Raw genomic sequence first — 27,463 nt, 5'->3', positions numbered from 1 at the left:
CTTCTTCTTATATTGCTGTGGCTTTACATGAACTGAAATACAGAGATGTTATCAAGGGTTTCTTTTGATGGAGGGATCTAAGTCAGGTGATGTGATGGCCCAAACTTTAGTTTGTGTTTGGATTGAATTTAAAATCCTGGAAGCTCATTGGTTGTATTCAAACTTGAAGCTAACTACCCTATTCACTGGTCTCGCTTTAGCCGTGTAAATTAAAGGGAGAAACTGGGTTGTTATATGCTAATTGCCTGAGAAATGATTGGTAGTTCCTGCTTAATAAAGTTGGTGAGTTTTGTTTTTTCTGTTAGAACAGTCTCAGTGAAGATGGAATCACTAACCTAATGCAGGTGAATTTGATGAAAGTTTGTTACTAAGTTTTGGTTATTGGCATTCTTTGCTTTTAATTTTTAATTATAAAACGATGCATGACACTTTAGTTGTCTATTAAAGTGGTTGTATTTTTATATCATCCATTGTTCTTAATTCTATTTACATTTCAATCAACTTATGGAATGCTGACTAAAACATCAACTATTCATCAAGTGAAAACTCTGAAGTGGATGTTAACATTGTTCCTGTAAGATGGGGGGTGGGGTGCATAACCATTTTTATTGCTTCTTTATGATCAGTCACTTTTAATTTGATGCTTTTTTGCTCAACATTCTGTGAGTCAAGCAAAACATCACTCACCCGCACAGAGTGCAACCACATATGTATGATGGCATTTTCCATTACTGGTACAGTTTGTCAAATGATGCAACAGCTGAAGTTCATTAAATTGACTATTAGATAATTCAAGGGTGATTGCTTTTTTTTTGAGTTTGTGTGACCCTGGCATTATTATATTTAATTTCCGTGTGTGTGTCTGGGTGGAGCCCTCATGTCAGGGGGGTGTGGGGGGTAAAGCTCTCCATTGTAAAAAGCTGTTTTTTTGTTTTTCTTTTTGTAATCACAGATGTAATCTATTGATTACATCTGCAGCTACTTTTTTGCGATGATTTTGTAGCAATTAATAGTAATCCCCAGTGAGTTTGTTTAATGAATTGTGTCTCGATCAAACTCACTGGTGATAATTCATTATAAACATATATATATATATATATATATATATATATATATATATATATATATATATATATATATATATAGTTGTGCAGGGGGCAGGATGCACTTCCCACATCCCCTGCAAATTTTATATACTAACTCAGATTGCACAAACATAGGGTAAGGGCATATTCCCCAACCCCAGAAACTGTGTGATATTGTGCACCTGTCAACCATCTGCTTAGTCAACAAAACACACACCCAGCATTTTCCAGGGAACTTGCATGTGTGTGTGTGTGTGTGTGTGTGTGTGTGTGTGTGTGTGTGTGTGTGTGTGTGTGTGTATGTATGTATATATATATATATATGTATATATATATATATATATATATATATATATATATATATATATATATATATATATATATATATATATATATATATATATATATGTATATATATATATATATATATATATATATATATATATATATATATATATATATATATAGTATATATCCATATATGGGTCTATATCATAATGTCGAAGTCTGACAACTTCGAAGCACTAAAGTGTCAGAACTTTGAAACATATAGCGGACATCTCCGTAGAATGCGGGAAGGGAAGAGTTCCCTTTACTGCACTGTAGTGCGATCTCGGAGTTGGTATATTTAAGTAACGGGGTGTGTGGGGGTGTGTAGGGGGGCTTGCCTCCCTGCAGAGAGCATTTTTTGTTTTTGCTTTGGGTTTTAAATGTTTTTTTTTTTGACATTCGAAGTTCTGACCATTCGAACATTCCAGTTCAACCTTAAGCGCTTCAAAGTTGTCAGACTTCGACAATATGATATAGACCCTATATATATATATATATATATATATATATACATATATATATATATATATATATATATATATATATATATATATATATATATATATATATATATATATATATGCACACACACACACACACACATACAGTGGATATAAGAAGTTTACATGCCCCTGTTAAAATGTCAGATTTTTGTGATATAAAAAAATGAGACAACAATAAATCATTTCAAAACTTTTCCCACCGTTAATGAGACTTATAACCTGAAGAATTCAATTGAAAAACAAACAAATCTGTTAGGGGAAAAAATATAAAAAATAAGAAATGTACAATATCCTGGTTACATAAGTGTACACACCCCATAAACTAATACTTTGTTTTGTGTGAACACCCTTAAACTAATACTTTGTTGAAGCACCTTTTGATTTAATTACAGCATTCAGTCTTCTTGGGTACACACCTGCCATCAATTAAAGAGACTGATTAATCACAAATAAAGTTCAGCTGTTTTAGTAGGATTTTCCTGACATTTACTCAGTTGCCTGCTACAGCAAAAGCCATGGTTTGCAGAGAGCTTACAAAGAATCAAAGGGATCTCATTGTTGAAAGGTATCAGTCAGGAGAAGGATACAAAAAAATTTCCACAGCATTGGATATACCATCGAACACAATGAAGACAGTCATCAAAAAGTGGAGAAAATATGGGACAACAGTGATGTTGCAAATAACTGGATGTCCCTCCAAAATTGATGAAACTACAAGACAAAAACTCATCAGGGAGGCTGTCAAGAGACCTACAGCAACACTGAAGGAGCTGCAGGAATTTCTGGCAAGTACTGGTTGTGTACTACATGTGACAACAATCTCTGACATTCTCCATACATGTGGACTATGGGGTAGGGTTGCAAGACAGAAGCCTTTTCTTACACAGAAGAACATCCAGCCCCAGCTAAAATTTGCAAAACAATACATCAAGTCTCCTAAAAGCATGTGGGAAAATGTGTTTTTGGCCACAATTCCAAAGGTACGTTTGGCGCACAGTTCACACCATCAAAAGAATACCATCCCAATGGTGAAGCATGGTGGTGGCACTATCATGCTTTGGGGTTGCTTATCTTCGGCTGGAACTGGGACTTTAGTCAAGGTGGAGGGAATTATGAACAATTCCAAATACCAGTCACTTTTGGCCCAAAATCTTCAGGCATCTGCTAGAAAGCTGAAGATGAAGAGGAATTTCGCCTTTCAACAAGACAATGATCCCAAGCATCCATCCAAATCAACAAAAGAATGGCTTGACCAGAAGAAAGTTAGTTTTGGAATGACCCAGCCAGAGCTCAGACCTAAATACAATAGAAAATCTGTGGGGTGACCTGAAGAGGGCTATGCACAAGAGATGCCCTTGCAATCTGACAGATTTGGAGCGCTTTTGCAAGGAAGAGTGAGCAAAGCTTGCCAAGCCAAGATGTGCCATGCTGATAGACTCGTACCCAAGAAGACTGAATGCTATAATTAAATCAAAAGGTGCTTCAACAAAGTATTAGTTTAAGGGTGTGCACACACAGTAAAGTATTAGTTTAAGGGTGTGCACACTTATGCAACCAGCGTATTGAATATTTTTTATTTTTTATATTTTTCCCCTAACAGATTTGTTTGTTTTTCAATTGAATTGTACAGGTTATAGGTCACATTAAAGGTGGGAAAAGTTTTGAAATGATTTTGGTCTCATTTTTTTATATCACAAAAACCTGGCATTTTAAGCATCTATATCACGTTATCGAAATCTTACTATATCGAATCACTAATGGTCGGCCTCTAGTGATCGATGTAGTAAAATATTGAATAACGCTTAAAAAACAAAAAAATTAACTAGCGTAGGCAGGGGGGCAAGTCCCCCTGCACCCCTCACCCCCCTACTTAAATATTCCAACTCCGAGACCGCACTATATTGAGGTAAATGGAAATCTCCCCCTATGGAGATTTCCATTTACCTGCATGATGTTCTGCGCTTTCGATGTTGTGCTGCCGACAATATCAGCTTCAATATTGTCAGCTTTCGACATTGTGAAGTAGATCCCATTTTAACAGGGTTGTGTAAACTTTTTATCTCCACTGTGTATATACATACATATATATATATATATATATATATATATATATATATATATATATATATATAGATATATATATATATATATATATATATATATATGTGTGTGTGTGTGTGTGTGTGTGAAGAGAGAGATATTGATAGTTTGCTGATTTCTACTATTAGGCTCAACAGCTTGAAATCTGAAGCCTCAGCTGTGAATATTTTTTATGTTGCTCAGCTCTGGTCAATACTTGGATTTTACCAAATTCCCAGTTCATCTAAAAGGGACTCTTGAACTTTTGTTTCTAGTCTTACATGTTTGTGTGACTACAGATATTATAATTATTGCATAAGATTTAAATTCTGCTTCTGTCTGTTGGGATACTCTTGCAATTTGCATCATACCACTTTTACTATTACATCTTTCACTCTACAAGCCACACAGATTAATTGACATCTGATAGCATTTTTTTTCCATAGCTATGTATATCTATCATCATCAGCCTGCTTTTTCCCATTTTTCCTACATGGGGTTGGGGTATCATGTTAACTGTTGCCACATTTCTCGATTTCTGCCTTCTTCAACACTCATGCCTGATTGTCGCAGATCTTCTTTCACATAATTAATCCACCTCTTTGCTGGACATCCTCACCTCCTCTTTCCTTCTTCCTTTCTGTCCCAAATCTTCCTCACCAGATTGTCTTCTGCTTTTTTTTTTCTGCACGTGTCCAAACCACTGTACTCTGTTTTCTTTGATCTTTTCTGCAATTGGAGCCACTTTGGCTTCTGCTCTTATGTCATTTCTTCATCTGTCTCACAGTGTGCATCATACCACCCTTCCCAGGCACTTCATTTCCATATCACTCAAAAGACTTCAACTGTTCTCCCTTTAATACCCAGGCTTCTGTACCACACAGTAGTACCGGCCGCACCACTGTCTTGTACACCTTACTTTTCAGCTTCTTTGGCATTCTTCTGTCATAGACTACACCTGACACACTATGCCAGTTGGCTGCAGCCTCTCTGATTCTAGCTTTAACCACTTCATTCAGACTTCCCTTCTCCTCAACCACCCCTCCCAGATGCTTGAAGCTGTTTACCTGTTCCACTATTTTTCCTTCTATCTCTAGTCTCAGCTTCTTCTGATTTCCACAATTTACTGCCATTACCACAATCTTATCTGTGCTTAGTTTCATTCCATGTGCCTTCAGTTTTCCATTCCATTCTCCTATCCTTTACTGAAGTTCTAGCTCAGAGTCTGCCTGTAATGCCACATCGTCTGCATACAACAACTTTGTGATCTGCCCTCTCCGACCTGTTTGCTAATGTAGTCCATCACCAGTATGAACAGCAGTAGACTCAGAGCTGAACCCTGGTGTACATCCACTCCCACTGGGAACCCCTCTGTGAGGCCAAACACTGTTCATATTTGAGTCATTGGGTCCTTGTACATAGCCTGCACTAATTGTACCAATGTTTCTGGGACTTCAAACCATTGCAGTACTGCCGAGATCAGCTTTTTTGGGACCTTGTCATATGCTTTCTCCGTGTCTAAGAATGTCCATTTGGACTCTCTCCTCATCTCTGGCTTCTTCTCAAGTATCTGTCTCACTGCAAACATTGGGTCAGTTGTGCTGCATCCTGATCTGAATCCGAACTGATCATCTCCCATCTTACATTCTACTAATCTGCGTATCCATTTATCAATCACCCTCTCCAGAACTTTCATGCAATGTGATAGGAGTTTGATGCCTCTGTACTGCCCACAGTTGTGGATGTCCCCTTTGTTCTTGTACACTGGCACGAGCATGCCTATTCTCCAGTCATCTGGGATACGCCTTTCTCTCCACACTGCTATTAGTAGTCCTGTCAGGAGCCATTTCTCCCCTATCTCACCCAGCATCTTTATCATATCTGCTGTGACCTCATCTGAGCCTGCTGCTTTCCCTGACTTAATCTTCCTTAGTGCTGTTCTTACGACTTCTAGGATAGTCTTCTCTTATTCTTTCATCGTAGGCTGTTTCTGGGGCAGTGCAGCTTCTGTGGGGGTTTTCTTCATTCAGAAGCTGCTGGAAATACTCCTTCCATCTGCCTTTGATGTCCTGTGGACTTGAGAGCAGGTTGTCGCTGGCATCCCTTATGAAGGGTGTCTGACTATCTTCTTTATCTTTTTGACTTTGCTTTGCAACCTGTTATGGTTTCTTTGAGCTACTTACTGAGTCATTTTCCAGAAGTTGGTAGAGATGCCCTATTATTTGCTATTGAAACTTCTTTCTTAGCCAACTAGTAGTCTTCCTAGCCTGGTCTGTCTTTTCTATCTCCCAATTTTTCCTGCACTTCTTCTTTCTTTTGATGACTTTCTGGACTTCTGTATTCCACCACCAGCTTTCCTTATGTACTTTATCTCCATACCTGGCTTGGCCACATATCTTTTCTGTAGTCCTAACACATGCTGTTTTTAGATGCTGCCATTCTTGTTTAACTCCACCTATTTGCTCCTCTTCTTGAGGTGCTAGAGCCCTGAGCAATTTCTTGAACTGTTGTACTTTCTCTCCATTCAACTTCCAGGTCTTCAGCCTGGTCTCTGTTGTCCTTAGAACCTTCTCTGACCACTAACTGCAGCTGATTGTGGCAACTAGTGGTTTATGCTGTGGGCCAACTTTTTCACTGGGCATGACTTTGCAATCGTGGATTCTACCCAAGTGCCTTTTCCTTACCAGAGGAAGTCTACCTACGTTGCATGCTGGCTACTCTTTTATTTGCCAGACAGAAGTCTAGAGTGGCTTCTACTTCTTTATTCCTGTTGACCCACCCATGTGGACCCAGACAGTCTTCATATTCTTTTCTGTCTGTCCCAATATATGTATTCAAGTCACCCATTATAGTCAAGTCACCAATTATCAACATCAATTCATGTTCTCCTGCTTTATCCTAGTAGGTCCTGCAACTGCTGTCTGAATGCACTCTTTTCCTCACTATCACAACCATGCTATGGGGCATAGGCTGAGATTATGAATACAGACCTATCATCATTGCACTGGAGTCTGATTGCCATGAATCTTTCATTAATTATACCTCACTGACTTCTGAAGCCTCTCTCTCTCACCAAAATTCCTACACCATTTCTAGCCTGTCCCCCTCCTGAGTAGTAGAGTTTGGATTCCAAGCCAAGTAGGATGTCCAGCCTCCTCCATATCATCATGTCATCCACTTCCAAGCTGCTGCTTCCTCTCAGTGAACCTACATTAAGTGTAGCAATTCTCAGTTTTTGCTCACCAGGTAACCCAGGCTGGACAACTAAACACCGGCTAGCCAGTAGCTTGCTGCTGGGCTTTATGGCGGCACACACTGGCCAATAGGGGCACATATGCCCCTCCCACCATTAGCAAGGGTCCCTGGCATAGGTCAGAGTAGGCCAGGTCCTCAACCCACTTATCACCGTTAACTACCCATGCCCATTTTAGCGACATTAGTCAATATGACTGAATCACCTAGAGCCATATTTTACACTAACCCTGCCATGGCATGCAGTCTGTGATCTGTGTTCTCCTATCTTGAGGATACTGCATACCACACTAGATAACAAAAGCGGTTGGTCTGTACAACTCTTCCCCCTATAGGGCACCATGTGGAGTCTGTGCTTCTGCCCACAGCTCCAATCATTGGTGAATTTGGAATGGAAACACTCAGTGTGTTTTTCGGACATGGAAGAAACCCCAAAGAGAAACAGGGAGACTGTGCAAACTCCAAACAGGCATTGGTCGGAGGTCGGGATTGAAGCTTGACAGTAATTATTATGCTAACTGGTCTCAAACTATGGTAAAAAAGTATGTATATCTATATTTTCAGATAATTATTTTCCTCACCTTACCCTTCCATTCTAGCACACTACCAGAACAGCATCTCAAACTCATAGATATTCTTTATTATACTTGCCCTACTGATTTCTTCCACTGTACTGCCTTCTTCAGTAGGGCTTAATCTCCCCCTTTTGTGTTACAAGAGTTTAATTGTTAAAATAATATTTAACAAACAATTTATTTCATATGTTCTTAACTCAGTTAATTATACACTGTAAATATCTAAATGTCTTTTGATTGTGTATTATGTATAATACCTACATTCTACATTACATGATGCAGGCCTGTTCTCAGTGAATCCATGATCTTTCTTGTAACACACACTACAATTATTTGAACTGAAATTAAAAAGCTAAATAAAGTGGGAATAAACTCCTCTGTCACTCGTTTGATTACCAGCTGGCTCACAGATTGGACACAGATAATAAAAATAGGGTATGTTTACTCCACAAAGAGACCAGTCACCAGTGGATTCCTCCAAAGTTCTGTACTGGGACGTCTTCTATTTGGCATATACTTTTCTGAAGATGACTGCAATCCAGGAGAAATCATTACATTTCCAAATAACTTAGCCATCCTGCAGGAGGGTGTGTCTCAAATAAGTAACTAGTGTCAAAATCATGTACTGAATCTAAATGTCAAAAAATAAATTATTGTATCCTTTAGGAAGGCACCTAGCCCAGGGAACTACCACATTAACAATATACTCCTAAGACTGACCCCTAGTCGGAGTAAATGTTTTGGATTTGTGAACTTATGTGGACAGTGACCTAACTTTTGACCAACATGTGTCTGTTGTTGTAAGAAAGTTCTTCTGTATTGCACAGCTTATACACAAAGTGATTGTGTCTAGATCTAGGGATGTCCTTGTCCTCCTTTACTTAGCCCTCATTAGGCTAATCATTGAGTATAATACCCCCCTTTTGGCTTGTATCCGTCCATAAGCATGCAAAAAATGGAACACCCACAGAGATACCTTACTAAAAGAATACAAGCCCTAAACAACATATCCTACATGGACCGACTCAAAGCTGTGTCACCATACTCAGTGTCCTACAGACTGCTCAGTGGTGACTCATGTTTGGCATACAAGGCATCCTCCAACCCATTACTGATGGATTTACTGCACATCAGCAAGTCAAATGGCATCAGAAATGCTTGATGTAGGGATCTAAACCTCTTCTGCAACATCAACAGGGCATGTATATCTAGCAGAAGATACTGCTCCTGTGGATCAGACTCCCCATCCACATAAAACAAAGTTCATCCCTGTCCATATTCAGGTACAACGTAGATGCATGGATGGCAAACAGAACATTTACTCCAGGATTGCCCCCTGTACAACTAATGGATAGAGGCAGCTGCTAAATGCTTTATCTCATGCATGGATCCCTTCAAATTATTTATGGTATGATCCCATTTGTTCTTGTTAGGGGTAATATATAATTATTGACCATGGGATGAGGAAGGCCAATTTATAACCAAATGGGATAGGTTATTTTGAGCAGTAAAAGGGAAACTGGCTAGGCATAAAATGGCCTATAAGGGCAGCTAGCCTAGTATTTACCTATGAATTTATAATATTATTGGAAGGTGCTTCTTGAATATAGAAGGTATTTTATGTGCCATGACTTCAAGACATATGTGTATTATGGTTATTTTGTGCAAAAATTTCCTACTAGTAATGGTTCCTTGTTTGTGAAATAAACTTATCCTTAAGATTAGAGGTGCAGCTATACATAGAAGTTTAAAATTCGGTCTACACAGCTGGCTAGGTTGTAGAAATTTTAATCCTATATTGTTTTGGATGTAGCCTCCAAAATAAAGTTTAACGATTGGCATACCTTTCAAATGTCCAGATTTTCACAGAATGTCAAGATTTTTGCCTCAGATTTTTGGTCTGTTCCTCATAAAATTTGTGATTTTCTGGCAAAACGCTATGATGATCTAGTGATTGAAGTCACTAAATAATGACATGCATTTGAGTTTCAGACTTCAAATCCTTCAGAAAAATGCATTCTAATACAAATCCTGTTATTCTAGCAACTTCCTAAGTTTATAAAAGCAATGTTTAAAATCTATCCATATTTTTGGGCCTCTGTTCCCTGATTTTGTCAGGCTTTGTCCAGATTTCTAGCACTAAGAGGATGAGAGGAATGAAGTCAGCCAAAATCCAGGAGTGAGACATGCTCCTGCTCCAATCATTATAGGGAAACCTGACTCAGAAGATGGGCAGGGTTCTGCCCCTAGTGGTAGACTCAGGCTACTATAAAGGGGTGTACTGTTTCCTATATAATTTGATATTATTGGGAACAACTCAGCTTTGATAAACAATAAAATACAAACTAGTTTACTTTGCTAAATTGTTATGTTATTTTCATGTTCTTAGCACTTTCCAAGTAAAAGGTTGCGACATCTAACTGCAGAATTGGATTAATTTATGCATTTAATTGGCAGCACTTTTGCTTTGCATAATTCTTTTCAAATGTATCGTACAAAAAGATGGAGTACAGAAATAAAGGTTAAGCTGCATTTATCACGTACCACTGTTCAAATTTTAACAGCAGTGTACCAAAATGAGAAATACTTTAAACTAGACAGTTTAAGCTAACTGGAGTTAATTCTGCTACAAGACAGCATGCATGTGTCTTCTGGAAGTTGGAGGACAGTGTTTGGAATCAGTCATATGCTGCTCCATGGTGCTTCAGTAGAAGAGTTACTGTTTTTTTTGTAACAGGGTCCAAGAGCAGCAATAAAATGGGAGCATTTCCTGACCCATTCTGCATCACTGGAAATACTCTTGCAGAAAAGCTTTACTGCACATTTTATAACAAACAGTGAGTGAATTATTGCAGAGCTAAGTTATCTTCAAAAACATCACTATGGTGCTATGCATACTGAGAATATGTTTAGGTAAAAATGACAGGACAGTCATGTTTGTTTTTGGTTCATTGCTTTTGCCCTAGTACCTACTGACTATCAAGCTGAAAAGGGGCCATTATCCAGGCAAGCATGTGGGTATCTTGTCCTCTTGTTGGCATCCAAGCAATGAGAGCTTTTTTTATTTTTTATTTTCCATTTATTAATGTAACCCTGTTCTTGGTGGTGACATGAGCACTTGCATCACTGCAAGGGCCATCCACGTCTCCTCATTCTATGCATGCATGCATGCCTCCATCATCGGCTTAGGTGCCCCCCCCCCCCCCCCCACACACACACACACTGGATGACATCTCTGCTTTCCAGCAGGGACCTTTTCATTGGATCCATGCTATGAGCCTGCCAGGAATCACCCCCCCCCCCCGGATAAGCACACCTATCCTCCCTAACTTTGCCATCAAGCACATGAGCCACTGGTGGAACTCAGGCTGTGTGGGCTATTATTCTTCTTGGAATCCAGTTTAAACTAGAGGGTACTTTCTCACAGACCATACCATGGCTACTAGAAATTAAATAAATAGTACCACTATTAATTGAACCTTCACTATGATTTAAAAGTGTACTTTTATACCTGCCATTTGAATTGAGGGTACTTTTAGACTTTAACTGTAGGCTTACATGATACCTTATACCCAGAATGTATTAACTAAACAATTATTGATTTGTTAACCAAATAGGTAGGCTTGTCCAAAGACCCTATTCAACCATGCTTAGGCCAAATCAGAAATATTCAAAGCTTTAAATAAACAAAAAAAAAATAAAGTGATAAAGTGAAGGACCAGGAAGTTTATTCAATAACATCCACTTATTCACATTCCTAATACTCCCTTAATCCACAGCAAGGTCGTGGTGGAGATGTAGCCTGTCTCACCACTCTGTAGTTACAAGGAATGGAGCAGTTACACATCACAGGTTGCACACCTACAGGAAATTCACAGGATTACTAATTCACATGTTTCACATCTTTAAGATGTGGAACAAATTGGGGGCATCCAGTGAAAACTGGCATAAACCCAAAGGCAACATGCAGACTTCATACAGTTGAGGTAGCAGTACTGATCACTGTGCCATTGTACCGCCCTAAAATAATTTGAATATAGAACCCCAAGAAATTATAAGTATCTATTCAGTATGTCCTGGGAACAGCTTGAAAGTTTTTTTCCCTGTAGAATATGCTGATTGGTATAAAACAGTTTACATTATGTTTTTATGGAGCTTCACTTCTTATACTTTTCTTGGGACTTTCTCATCTCAGCCTAAACAGAAATAACTAACATTGGCAACTGACTGCAATATGTGTTCTGTTGAATGAAACTAAACTCAGTGCTGTATAAATGTTTTATGATTTTTTTTCACTCAAGTGTAAGCCTTTTATTCTTTTACAGGGACAAGAATTTATCTGAATTCAGCTGATATACAGGTTGCACTTGAACTTTTCATTTTCTGTTGATAATGTCAAATATAGAAACATTTACATTGTTCAGTTGGAATTTCCAGTTAAATGGCTTTATATTGTAAGTCATGGTTCTGGCATGTTTTACAGCTACTAATTATAACTTGCTTTAAAACAGTAACAACTAATGATGTCACTGTTCTGGCACTACGCCAGAGTGGGAGGGTGGAAAACCTGACTGAGATGACTGCCATTCATTATGAGCACATACTGAATGAAATGTTGTAGAAGCTTGTTTAATTATTTATTTATTTAGCTTCAACTGTTTCAGAAACTACTGCTATTGCATAATACTTCAGTATGGTGATATGTTGCTTAACTGTTTATTTTCCTAATAGTATTCATTTTGTGGGGAGAACCGTGGTGGTGCAGCGGTAGTGTTGTCGCCTCACAGCAAGAGGTTCTCCCTTTCGATTCCCGTTTGGAGCACCTTCTGTGTGGAGTCTGTATGTCCTCCCCGCGGTCAAGTGGCGTTCGAAAGACATGCATGAATGGGTGTGCCTTCGTTGAAGGTTGGGCATCAAGCTGGCACCTCGGCACCGTAAAAATCTACTGCCAATCATTAGCGAACCGGAGTTCCACTGTGGCGACCCCTAACCGGGAAAAGTCGAAAGAAGAACAATTCATTTTGTGGTGAGTAAGCAACCATTTGCTGACTATAACCAAATGAAATTGTTTCAAGTAGTTTTTAACTATGAAGGTTTTTCATGATAATATGATATGGTAGGTTGTAAGGGTACTTGATATAGCACATAAAGCAAGTAAATGTGGATTTGTTCCCATAGTCTGCATTAAAAAGGACATTCCAATCATTAAAGCTGATGGTAACGACAAGCATACTTTTTTAGGAGGATAGCAGTATATTTCACTTATATATCGTTTTAAGAATTAACATAAGAAAAAAAAAAACAGTGAATGATACAGTCTCAAGAAAACCTGTAGCTGAGGACAGGTCTGGGCTTCATGCTTTCCTCCCCTCAACTGGCCACCTCTAGGCTTGTCATACTTAGTGTAACTTGTGACATCACTTGCTGTATAAGATTGTTTTACAGGACAAATAGCCCTTTAAATTGCATGTCCTTATGTGAACAGCTCTACAGATGATAAGAAATCCATTTCATTCCAGTAGACATCCAAACATTGGATACATCGTATGTCACTTGGTTTTCTTTTTTCTTAATGAGCACTTGCTTTGTTTTGACAGAAATGAGTAACTTATGCAAACTATTTCTCCATGATGAATTTATCCATCATTTCCTATTTGAGATGAACATATTGTAATAGTTAATGATAATAGCATTAGACATAAATTTCCGTTACTGTTGATATGTACATGTGTATGACCCTAATACAGTGGGCATCACTGAGTCATAGCTTAAGGCAGATGACATCAAATTACATACTATATCTGAAAACATACGAAACATTTCAAAGCCATAAATGCATTAAGAGCATAAAAAGAAGCGCTAGTACTGCGGATAAAGAAGGTACCATACTTCACTATACTCCTGCTGCTTGTTAACCTAATGTAAAAGACCATGATCTAAACAGCCTGCTGGTTAATGAATGCTTAACAGGTTATGGACTGAAATCTAAAATAGGACGTGTGTATAAACCATGGCCAATCCCTTTTAATACAACTGATTTTGTTAAAACCATCATGCCGTTTTTCCAAATCCAATATTGCTTTATCTTGGGAATATTGATTTTAAGTAGGGCAGCAACATTTACTCAATTCCTTTAAGGACCTGTCATTTTATAATCTGATTAAAATACCAATTAGACCAAGATCTGTATTCACAGAAGCATATCTTACATATCTTTCTAGACTGTAGCTGTACCTGAGTACATAAAGGGTATCCATCATTCAGTGACAGATATACTGTATATACTGTTTCTGTGTCAGGGCACATATGCCTAAGGGTAGATTGATTAAAGTACAGGGCTTGGAAAATAGCAGCAAGGCCAGTCCTGAAATATTTTGGCTTGCACTAGTGGGGCATAGGTTATGGATCCAAAGACTGCAGTGTGAGACTGGGCTCCTTCCTGAACATTTCACTACTGGTATTTGACAAATTTATTCCACCAAGCCAGAAAAGGCTCAAATGAATGCCTCTTCCTTGGACTTCATGCAAGTCTAAACAAGCATTCTCAGAAAGATATTTATCATTGATAAAATATAAAATCACTGGTAATTTAGAAGACTTTAACCACTGCCTTTGCTGCAAGACTCATACGAAAGCCACTAAAGTGAAGATCGCATTCTTATAAATGTTAGCATCCTTTGCCAGGAATCTCTAAAACCTTTTGAAAAGAAACAAATAACTCGACTGGTATATGTAAGCATATAAAAGTGTCCACTAAATTCCCATGGCCAGGAAGTAAATGATGTAGTATTAGTTACAGTGCAGTGACTTACATTTGATGCTGAGCCACCTAGAAAATGTAAAAGGCAATAACAGGCCGGAGAGGAGAAATTGAATGCTACTGATTTTTACTGCCACAAAGTGCCTCTAACAAATGTTAATAATTAGATAAGTTATATAGTACATTATGGCCAAGATAGCTCTGATGGTCTCTGACCTAAATTCTCAACAGATTGTGACCTTTATATCAGGTATATTATAAAGCTGAATCTTTCAGGTCAGTTTTTTTGATTCCCACACCATCAGAAAGTTTAGGAAAGGCAGTTCCTTCTAAGGTAATGACTACCCCAATTTCTGTGGGCCACTTGGTAAAACTTGCCTTGCTCTTCTACCTTTGTTTGCCACATCGCACTACTGTGAGCTATGGACAACAGTAAGTTGAGTGGGGCAGCGTTTCTGAGAATAACTAAGGTGTTTGATTTTACAAATCCCAAATTACTGAAAATATATGGGAGAGAATTCAATAAAGCCTACAAGGACTTATTTTCCATGTAGGCATGATGCAATGTTGCTTAGAAGTAAGCAGATGTGCAATCCCGTAAACGGAGCTGAGGGGTGTGCATGAGCGTGCAAACACAAAAGTTTCCTTGGCATGCAAATCACCTCAAAAGCAGGTGAAATGTATGCAAATGAGGATGTCAGAGTGATCCAGCAAGCAGATAGGCAGTCCTGCAGACCCCATGTTGGTGTCCAAAGTGTACATGGAAAAATTCCATGTACAGGATTTTGAAAAGACAACAGGGGCTGTAAAAGTGCAGTTTGAAGGGTAGAAATAGTTTAGCAGACACAGATATATGCAAAACTATGCACTGTGTGTCCAAAACATAATGGAAAATAATGGAAAATAATAAAAACAATGAGGTCATGTTTGCATGGTGCACAGCAGTGCACAAACATGCCGTTATGCAGAAAAAAAAATTAAAAAGTGTAAAACCTAAAATTATTAGTATGTGCTAATAATCCATTATAGGACCTTGCATGGAGTATGTACAATGGTAGATTGCTGTGGTTGCCAACGAAGGAGGGCCTGGAATAGTGTGGCTTCCAGGTTGTGTGCACTGATCCCTATGCAAATGAGCTGGGGTTACTGAATAGCAAAAATGGGCATCCGTGCCTGCAAATCCCATCTGTGTAGGCAGAGAACCATGTTGGTGTCCACAGAAGAGGTAGCTGATATCAGAAGGTGGTGTGTCTGTATTCCTTTAAGTTCATTGGAACTCAGCGGCACCTGTTTGTGCAGCATGTTGCTAAGCTTAGCAGGGGGATGTGTACAGTGCCTGCTAAGCTTTGTTTACCTCGGGTGCACATGTTTCAGCAGGTTTGAGCATGTTTGCGCAGCTCAAAACTGTGCTGAGCATGTCTGTCCATAGGTGTGTGTCCAGTGACTGCTGAGCATTGTTTATCCCTGCAGCGCAGGTTTATGTGCCATGTTATAGTGCTTAGCAGGGTAGTGCTTAGCAGAGAAGGGTGTCAAAAAAAAGCTGTATGTGTAGCTGTGGCAGCAGTGTCAACCCTATCATCACACCATAGCCAAGGTGAGGGTACCCTTTACAGTCCAATCGAGGCATGTGCTTAAGGTACATCTGTTATGCAACAGTGCCAATAGCAGAGTAGTAGGCAAAATATAGGTAGGCTATATGAATATGTGCAGCATGTCCCTACTTATAGGCCTTTGACTTGCAAAACTGGGTAGCAGATAATTCAGTAGCAGAAATCTATGGGGAATAAAATTGCATGACTCAGTCATTACTTCCTGTTTGCACAACAATGTTAATTGAAGTGCAACACACTGGATTTGAACCCTGGACTGTATGTGGCAAAATATACTGCTTGTAAGACATTTAACAGACTGAGCTACTGAGTCAGTGCTGCAGCACCTGTATTTGCCAAATATATGTTCACACATACAGTTGTGATGCATGTTGCATGCATCCGTCAGTATGTGCATGGCTTTCACAGGCAGTTGTAATGCAGAAGGGTCCCAGCTGAACATATGTACTGTGCCATTGATGACTTTGCAGGTGTGCTTAAACATGTTGCAAATAAAAGGGAACATTTACCTGCTATCCCAAGCCTCACTTACTGCCATTATTATTTATTTGGCTGTCTACTGATGTATTTTTGCATCAGAATCCCAGGTACACTACCAGTTTTCCTATTAGGTTCAGTTTCAGTCTGTCAGTGGCAATCATTATGTTTTGCTGAAAACAGCTGCTGTAATTAAGTTCTGTGTGGTGTAGTGGGTTAGTGCAGCATGCTGTAGTTAACAGTGGCCTGGGTTTGAAACATGGCAGAGGTGATTATTTTGTACATGTACCTAATACTGTGAGAAACACATAAGATAATTTATTATTATTATTATTATTATTAATTTATTTATTTGACATTTGTTAACCAGGAATGTCTGGCTGAACTTGCTCCCTTTTTCAGCAGAGGCATGGGGAGAAAAGCTCCACAGATTATTACATATACCATAAAAATGTTTACAAACAATACAGTATACACGAGGTAGTATAAACATGCATTATAATGCTTGGATTCCTAATAGTAGCATGAGAATTTAAAGGTGTTACAAAAAAGGCAATAAAACAATATGTTAAAGTCATTCATATATCTCCAATACATGAGGACTTCACAATATAGAGGGGAAGTAATGACAATTAACTCAGAGTTTAAGACAAAGAGTACAGAAGTACTGTATATCAGCTCTTAGTTTTTGCAGGCAACAACATAATCAGAAGCAGAGGGGATGTTGATAGAGACAGCAGATGATAGAAAAAGTAAAGTATCAATAAAAAAGGGGGAGATAAATTAAGGCACATTAAAGTTCATTTAAGTGGGTTGGCGTGGTGCTGCACGTCACACCACACAGCTGTGCTTTGCTTAGTTCCACACAAACCCATGCTAAAAATTAAAAAGAAAAAGGGAGTGATAGGACAGTGGTGAACTGGGGGCAAGCAGGGGGGAAATATATTGGAAAGCAGGTAGGGATGTACAGGAAGGGTGTAGGAAAGAACCTTATCTTTCCATTTCTTGTACAGCAACAGCTGTGCATTTTGACTGCTTTTGTGGATGAATTTGGACTCTCAAACACCAGAGAGAGGGGTGAGGACAATATAAATGTGTTGTCAAGCCAATTGGACCACATTAGTTGTGTCTAGTGGACACGTGTGTGAAATGAAGAGCTATTTATGGGGTTATTTTTTTTTGTGGGACAGGTGCCATTTTTTTTTTATAAGGAGACAGTGGAATGTTTGGGAAGGGATATAGGTACATGTGGGGAGGTAAGCTGGCTAGGAGAGGATGCAATTGCAGACAGACAAAATAAACAAGACAGCAGACAGTGGTGGTGTTTGACACATGAGGGTGTAAACACTTTGGATGGGAAGGGTGTTGTGGAATCCGAGATGCATGTGCCTCCAGATGGCAGCAGCATGACTGACATCCCCACTCATGGGCAGTTGGCACTGCTTCTTCACTGCCCGGAAGGTGGCTGTGCTAGAGGCTGGGCACCAGGGCCAGCCTGCCCCACCAAGTTGTCTGCCCTCAATAGCTCCTATGAACAATCTTGCACACCATGGTTGTAGTCAGTCCTGGATGACTACCTCCTCTCTGCCACCACTCCCAAGGGAGGCTGGGCCCCATCCCTTGAGGCAGTTCCACCCGAAGGTGGTTCAGGGCTAGTGGAGGGGGAACCACTGGTTTGGGTCCCAGACGTGCCAGGACCCGGTGCCACGGCTGGCTGAGGTAGAGTAGGTGGATCAGCAGGAATTGGCCTACCCTGTTGTGTTTTGGTTATGGAGGTACAGAAATACATATAGGTTAGTTATGAACGAAACCATTGTTAGTAATAACAGCATGCCAGAACATTGGAAATAACCCCATTACATTTCAATGCATATTATGTGAAACACAACAAAAGATGACAAAACAGTCAATATATTAACAGCATGCCAGTAACAGTTGTGGCATAATGCCAACAGAATAGGTATTTCAACAAGATATGTTAATATGCAACCATTGTAATACATAACGATAATAAAACACATGCCCTAGATTAAAGTAACAACATATGTTAATAGTAAACCATAACCAATGAATAACAATGATAAATATATGCAGATAAGGGGTGGGGAGAGAGAGAAATACAGTCCATTAGTACCATTATAGGCTATATAGTTGACAGACAGCAGTACTGCCATCTATTCTACAGGTCTGTCCTTTATGTGTAAAAGTGCCCTATAGGTGCTGTAGAATGTACATACCTCTCAAGCTATCCACATGGGTCCATATGGGCCAAGCAGTAACAACTGCAGGTACACAACTACATAGAACACTTGCACAACAGGTATACCTATATAACTACCAAGGTGTACTGTGGAGTGATGTAGGGATACTCTGCTATTTACATAATCATGTCAATGATACATCTGTGACAGAAGGATTATACACTAGTAATTACATTACGTGACAGAGTGTCACTTGAGAGACATGTATAGGTTCATAGGTTCATACTAGGCTATCTGCCCAAGGGCATTTATAAGCCTAGCCCATAGTTATGTGGCTTTCACCACCCCTTTAGTTTGAATAAAAACTATGCCTATCATTTTTCTGTGCCTCTGTCAAGCAGTGACACTGAAGTAATCCCTGGGATATATCTGCGATCTCCCATCTATTGGTCAAGATTCCTCTTGAACAAGGCCAGCGAGGTGCTCTGCCTCACATGTACCGGGATTTTGTTCCACAGCATAGGGAGTCTCTGGGTGATGAATCTGTCCCTCCAGCACGTTCTATTTATAACCGTGTCAAGGTTTAAGTCTCCTGCCCTTGTGGTTCTGAGGGATCTAGATTTTTTGAGGTGAAGCATATTCATCAAATCTGGGTTTGACATGGCCTTATATGTCAGGCACAGGTCACCTCTGAGCAAGCGGTATGAGACTGAATAGAGCTGGAGTTCTTTCAGTCGGGCAGCATAAGACATATTTTTGAGACCCTTTATCCTTTTGGTGAGGAACTTTTGGGGCCTTTCAAGCTGCAGCAGGTGTCTGGTCAGATACATTCCAAATGGGGCATTGTACTCAATCATAGGTCTAATGAGTGATGAGTACAGGGGACGATGACCTCCCTTGATCTAGATGTGAATCCCTTCATGATCAGGTGGGCAATATAGAAGGTTTTCCTAACTACTTTAGCAACATGAGTGTCAAACGAAAGGCTACTGTCAACTTGGGTCCCCAGATCCCTGATGACTTTTTCTGTGCTCAGTGGATTGCCACCTATATGGTAGCTAGGGGTAACCTTGTTTTTCCCGAAGGGTATGACTATGCATTTTTTGGCGTTTAACTTCAGGCCATGGCTCTGGCACCAGTTATCCATTTCTGTGAGAGTACAGAGAGTTAACTGTCATGCCTTGCTTGGCAGGAATGAGGATAGAACCCAATAGCAGTGATTGCAGAGGACATCTGCATCAAATGTATTAATTGTCTGCAGGAACCTGTAACAGACATTCCAGGCATGTGGCTATACCAAAGCTTACACATTTTATTTATTTTCTTTTATTATTATTATTATACTTATTTCCTTTATTTTATGCTGGATTTTCACATTCCTGGTAATGATTGCAACAGTCTATGACATCTAAACACACAATTATTTACTCGTAATATGGGCTACCTCACCCATTTACCTGTAGTTCCTGGGGAGAGAATATCTGTAAACATTACGTGACTGATACTGTAATATTTAGTGCTACATAGCACTGGATTCAAACACTGGTCTGTGTTTGGCAAAATGTACTTCATACAAAGCATTTAGCAAAATGATTTATTGAGTCACTTCTGATTGCTGACTGACTGATATTTGCCTAAAGCTCACCTGGCACCAGAATATGACCTGGTAATAGTAGTACAGTTTTGTAGTAGACTGCAGTGATAGTTGAGAACACATGCATGAAATTCAAGCATGACAGAGATACTAGGTAACCTAAACATTACTACATAGAATCCAGGTGTATATTGTTTTTGCATTGAAATATCTGTGATGTCAACAAACAATATTTGATTATGGATTATTATTTGCAGTCTACAACTAGTACACTGTTATACCTGACGGCAGCACCGTACATCACAGTCTGAATGCATGTACTTGACATGCAATGGTGAAAACAAGACAATCCTAATGTACACAATTTACCTTGGTGTTATTACTTTTGGTTCATGTGTAGTTGCAGAACAGTTGTCATAATTAATTTCTTACAGAACAGCTCTGACTCTACACTTATTGCACATCAGACTTTAATAGATATACCTTCATGCAGGTACTGATATTATTTTGTGTTTTTATTGCAGGTCAGTTGTCATGATTGATTTCTTGCAAAACAGCCCCAATTCCACACTTATTGCACAGCGCAATTTATTAGAGTTACCTTCATGCAGTTACTGGTATAGTTTCAAGTTTATATTGCACATTTGCCATTATGCAGGTGTTGTAATTCAGCTGTGATTCCACAGTTATTGCACTACAAACTTTATTGCATATACTTTATTACGGTTAATGCTTTAGTCCCTGCTTATGGCACTGCAGTTGGCAGTATGCACTTATTGCAGTACAGCTGTAAATCCACATTCATTGCAATACAATCTTTTCTGTATATACCTAATCACAGTTAATGCTTTACTCTTTCTTGCATATTTGACTGTAGATAGCAAAATACATCTTTACTCACCACACTCATAGTACAACCTGGCCGAGCTCCTGGCATGTGCCTCGATGTTGTGAGCCCTCTCCTCTGCAGCTGTTGGGAGAGAAGCACAGCATTATGCATACTAGTTTAGCAGACAAGATCACATACTGGTGAAACAGAGGTAAAGGTATTTACATACATGTGAGACATTCCCTGCCTGGAATTCTTGGACCCAGGTGTCCAAGAGAGACACCTTTCATCTTTTCAGGTTGTGATGGTCATGACACTGCTCTCCTGTGTGGGGGACACCAGTTGCACTGGTGAGGTCCCTTGGCAGCTGGTCCCAGGCCTCTGCCTTGCACTCTGAGCCCTGATGACCTTCCTGCATCAGCTGGTCTTCATGGTTTTTGACAAGGAGTCTGACCATGACCCTGAACTCCTGAATGCCTCAACCCTCACCCATAAGCTTGAACCCTTACCAAAGCCTACCATAGTATCTTTCAAAGACAGGACTCCAATGGATTATGCTGTATTCCCACCTATTGGCCTTAATATAGCCTGTTTTCCCACCCTTATACACCATTGGGCAGCATTTAAAAAAGCAGTGCATCACTTAGCACTGCACAAACCAGAGCGGCTGAGTTGAGCAGTGCGAAAACTTGAATACACCAAATGCTTGGCAGTGCTTAGCATTGCGCATACCAGCCAAGTGGTGCCAAGCAGTGCATAACCATTATCAACCATTATTTTGTTTATGTAGTTCTTAGCAGGTCTTAGCAGAGCTTAGCTGAGTGCAGGAGGCCAGTATGTAAAAATAATTTGCATAATTTGTATTTTGAAAGTAAATGCTTACTTGCCCTTCCATGTTTTCAAAGCTTGCACCTACTGCACATGAGGCCATAACTCTGCCTATTTAGCTACGTGGATATGTGGAATTTTGCTATACCTTTACATATACCTTTGAGCTTTCTTTAAGCAGTGCTGAGCATCATGCCACGCTGTGCAAACCCGCTCAGCTATGCTTAAACGTGAACTTTAGGTAAATAATTAATTGCATCCTGTTTCTATTTTTAGATGTCTGGTGTCTCAGTGCTGCTTAATACTGCTGCGCTCTGTACTGTGCCACGCAAACATACTTTTAAAGCAAACAAACAAAAAAAATACATAAAAATAACATTTGGACTACTACTATTACACAGTGCTGGTAGTGTCTTATTCATCTGCAGACACAGTTTGCACTACACTCCCTACACTGATTTAATAACCGTGTTCCGCAGCTTTCCCTCGACAACATGCCATCATTAATATACATGGCATGCTACTGAGGGGGAACTGTGTATGCGGACACAGTAACATTCCATGTAGGCTCTATACTATGCCTACATGGATTTTATTAAATCTATGGGTCTTTAAAATAACTAAATTAAATGGTTTGGAAGTTACAAAACATACTTTTACTTCTAGGGCTATGGCAAACCAGCACCACATGCTAACCAGCAAGTCAAAAAGGATAATGTCAAAGCTCTCTACTAGGACCTGTACTGTTTACATTATTCATAACCACACTGCCCATCAGCATCAATATGATCACTGCATTTGTTATGCTAATTATAGGAGTTTTCTAGATATTTTATAAGGACTATAGTAACACTGGGAGAGCATTGCCCACCTCTTTCAATTTTGTGTGTACATGGCTGAACAATGTAGGATTTAAGGTATTTATTTCAAAAACTAAAACTATTTTATTTAGTACATACAAAAGCTAGCAAGCTAGTAGGAATTACAGAAAAAGCAGACATTACTGTTTCAGATGGGGTGTAAATTAAAGCTGTTGAGGCACAAGTATTTAAGTATATACCTAAATACTTTACTTGCTTATTTCCAACATATTAAAATTATATGTAAGGTTTGACTATTTTAACATCTTATGACTATGTAGCCAACTTTCTGTCAAGAGAAACCAGACAGTCTTCACAGGGGCAGCAATAAAATTATTGAACAAACTTCAATCAGGTGCCCTTTGCTCAGAATATTATTTCATTACATTAGCCAAAAGTAATTATTTACATATTGACTTCAGAGCCAAACTTATCATTGGTTTATCATCATATAAAATGCTTACTATATTGAATATTGCAGATAATTGTTTAAAATCAATACTTTAAAACAGCTGGCAGGTCAATAAGCTCATCTTTGATAGAAAGAGAGAAACAAACCTTGTTTTAACTTCTCATTACTTCAGGGTACGTCTTACACCTTTTCAATATTAGGTTACAAACCTAGAATCCACTACCATAACACACCATAGGTTCATAGGTTCATAGGATGATACTAGACTATTAGCCCAGAAGCTCTTATAAGCCTAGTCAAGAATTTCGTCCATGTTCCCTGAAGTCAGCACCTGTTTCCCCTGTCCAGCAGGGACACAGGTGGAATTCCAGGGGTATATTTTCTGCTTCCCATTCAGTCATCCAGGGTCCTCTTAAAGAGGGCTAGAGAGGTACTCTGCTTGACATGGAGAGGGAGTCTATTCCACAGATGGGGGGAGTCTTTGGGACACAAATCTATCCCGCCAACAAGTTCTATTAATGTCACAGACCAGGTTAAGACCTTGCATGCGGGTTGCATGAATGGAGTTTGTCTTACGGATATGCAGCACCTCCATGAAGGCTAGGTCTGAAATGGCTTTGTATGCCAGACACAGGTCACCTCTGTGCATTGTGTATGAGACTGAGTAGAGGGACAGGGCTTTTAACATATCTGTATAGGATAGGTGTTTGAGACCCTGGATTTTCCAGAATTATTATTATTATTATTATTACCAGAATTATTCCCTTCTTCAAAAAAGAGGATTATCCAGTTTGTAATTGCCTGCCACAGTAACTTAAATGCCTAATCCAATAGTTTTATGTATGGACGTATGAATTTTTTTGGCTTCATATACCTGGACAGCTCAACTGGGCAAAGCCCATTTTCAGTAATGGCTCAGGGAGAAAACCCTCAACAGATACATTTAGGGTACTCATGACAAAGTAAACTTTTTTTACAAAGATACATTACATAAATGGTTCTTAAGACATCTAGATACAAAAGGTAACTGTTCTGTAATGGCACTGTACAAAGATAAAACAGGTATTTCCTCAGTGGTGACAGTATACATGATTTTAAATTCCAAGTACAAAATATTTAGTATGTCAACACTTCATGTGCAATATATGTGATAAGCAGACACTAGCTATGACTTCTAACACATGGGTAAGGAGGGTAATTGTATAAATGTTAGGAATAAATAAAATTAAAGTAAGGAGTGTGAAACATTAGTTGGCAGGTAGATAGAAGTTAAAGCTGGAAGAGCGAGAGGCATTGTACAGGTGACTCAAGGACAGTGGGGGTAAGAATACTATGGTACTTTCTGACATAATACCTGGTTATAAGAGACTGTCGGAGAATATTTAAAAGAGATGAATATAGTGGGGATGATGGAAAGAAATTGAAATGTAAAGTGGGGCTGGAGGTAGGAAGAAAATTGAGGAGGAGTGGTAAAAGGTTTGTTGTGTAGAAGGGAGCAGAAGTTATACAAAGATATAGGGTATACGCTGACAAAGGAAATGGAGTTGCCCAAGTAAGGAGAATGTGCATTACCACGTGTGGCTCAGGTGTTGTTTTAGTAAGGGCCTGAAGGCAGAAAGTTTGATGGTCTGTTCTAGGTATGTTGAGATGGTGATCTAGAGTTTAGATATTCAATGAGAGTATGTTGAGTTGTCTACTGTATTATTAGACTTTATTATTTATTTATTTGAATTTATTTATCAGGGTAGAGCAACAATCACATCTGATCGATTTCAGTCTCATCCCAGGGTCAAAAACTGACCAGACATACAAAATAGACAAGAGTACAATACTAGTGACAATAAAATAGTACAATGTTAGAATAATACTTTAGATGGATTCCTGCGTGTAGCTCGCGAGACATTTGCCTGCGAGCTACATTGCCGAAACCAAACGGCTGCATCAGCACTTTGCCGTAGTGCAAAGTGCCTGAACAGCACAGCCGCTGCCACTATAATCTATGGACGAGCAGCTGCAGCCATACGGGCTGTGTAACGCATTCCTTCTTCCCGTGCAAGGAATGCATTTATTTAATTATTTATTTATTGTGATGTCAGACTGACAACACAATAAATAAATAATTAAATAAATGCATTCCTTGCACGAGAAGGAATGCGTTACAGCCCGCACGCTGCGCTGCTCGTCCATAGATTATAGTGGCAGCGGCTGTTCAGGCACTTTGCACTACGGCAAACTGATGCAGCCGTTTGGTTTCGGCGATGTAGCTCGCAGGCAAATGTCTCGCGAGCTACACGCCGGAATCCACTTTAGACATTTAGTAAATTCAAAGTATTAATTTACAAAATGTAAAAAAGTTTCAAAAAATTTGGGAAATTAGAGTAAAATGAATTAGAAATGTGAAAAGTAGTAAAGGATCCTAATGGCTGAGTTAGAGTGGAGATGATCAGGTGTCATTACTAAGAACTTATTTGTTGAGCAAAGGACTCTACTTGGAGAGTAGTAGTGCAGGAAACCTTTTAGTGATGGACACTCTTCTGGTGCATGTATAGGGAATTTTTTATTGAGGGGCATTCTTCTAGTGCATGTATAAGACTGTGTGTAGTAATCAGTTGTGAGTATGTTGAATAGTTGGGTAGCTCAAACAGGTTTAATTGTTTTAGGGCTCTGTAATGAAGAGTTCTGCTTTATTGTAACAAGTTAGAATTTAGGTTTGTAAGAACAGGTGAGACATATAGTAGAGATGGAAAAAATAGGTGGCTGCTGGTGTTTGTCTTGTATCATCTGTCCGTGTTTGGTTTGATACTACAGAGGGAGACAAGTTTTTGGTGTGTTTTAATGGCTTCCAATATGTGTTGGTTCCATCTTGCTAGGAGACTGGCAAAAGATAACACTAGAAAACCCAACAATTTCAATTCAGATATACAGCTTCTCTCAATTGATCAAGACTCCAACTAGAATTGACAAGGCCACATCTAAAGAATTTATCCTAGACTGGATTCTAACATCCACCTCTAACAATGTTGGCAATATTGGCAGAAGTGGCACTCTATCTGAAAGTCTCAGTGATCACCAGCTAAGCTACATAATCATCAGGGAGTCTGAATTGAGTGATGAAAAGTCAGCAAGCAAAGGAGAGCAGTATAGCTGAAACTGAATTCATCCTCAAGTCTTGGTGAGTACCTTCAAGAGGTGGACCCTGTTTTTACAAAATCTCACCAAGACGACACTGATACATAGACATTATTTTATATAGCATATATTATGGATAGAAGTAGGTCAAAAGTTAAAAAAGATAGCTGGGTGCACAAGACCCAGGATAAAAAAGTGTCCAATCCTCGTAGGCGCACTGGTGCCAGAACTGGAAAAAATGACAGTGTAGAATCCTCCAAATACAGAAACATTACTACAGCTGGGCCAGGCTCAGAGGGAGGCTGGCCCCTCCTGTTGTAGAAGTAAGTAGCTGTCCACAAAAATCACAAAAGATGATAGGCCAAGGAAGAGCCATAAGGACGATAGAGTGGACTACTGAGGATAAGAAAGAAAATATGTATTGTTACTATTATGCAAAAAGCCCAGAACTTCTAGACACAAGATATACAAAAAGATTAAGAGAGAAATTAGAGAAAATAAAAATACTTCCACAAGAAAAAACTGTCAGAAGCTTCAAATAAAAATCGGTGTCACTAATACAACAGATTTGTGAAAAAACATTATACAGGCCAAGAAACTTTGAGCTGCTTGGAAAAAGAAGCATCTGAGGAAGTGTGAAAAAATAAACAACAAAAACTAGAGGTTTTTGAAAAATATAAAAAGAAATATGGACATGAGAAAGAAAGAGTGATTGGATATGGTGCAATATTTATGCAAAGTCGAAAGCCAAATTAATCAATACAAAAAAGGCAGCCCCAAAGATATTCGAAGAGAAATACAGGCAAAGGCAGCAAGATTTGGAAAATTTCACAATAAAAACATATATCGCAAAGAGGGAATGTAGAAAAGAAGATTAGTAAAGTAAAATAAAAAAAAAATAGAAGCTGAAATTATGGAATGCCTGCGTAGTGAAGGATT

Source organism: Protopterus annectens, chromosome 16.part0 (assembly GCF_019279795.1).
Source record: "Protopterus annectens isolate FY-2018-M chromosome 16.part0, PAN1.0, whole genome shotgun sequence".
NCBI lineage: Eukaryota > Metazoa > Chordata > Ceratodontiformes > Protopteridae > Protopterus > Protopterus annectens.
The sequence above is the reverse complement of the archived record's forward strand: the minus strand, read 5'-3'. Positions refer to the sequence as shown.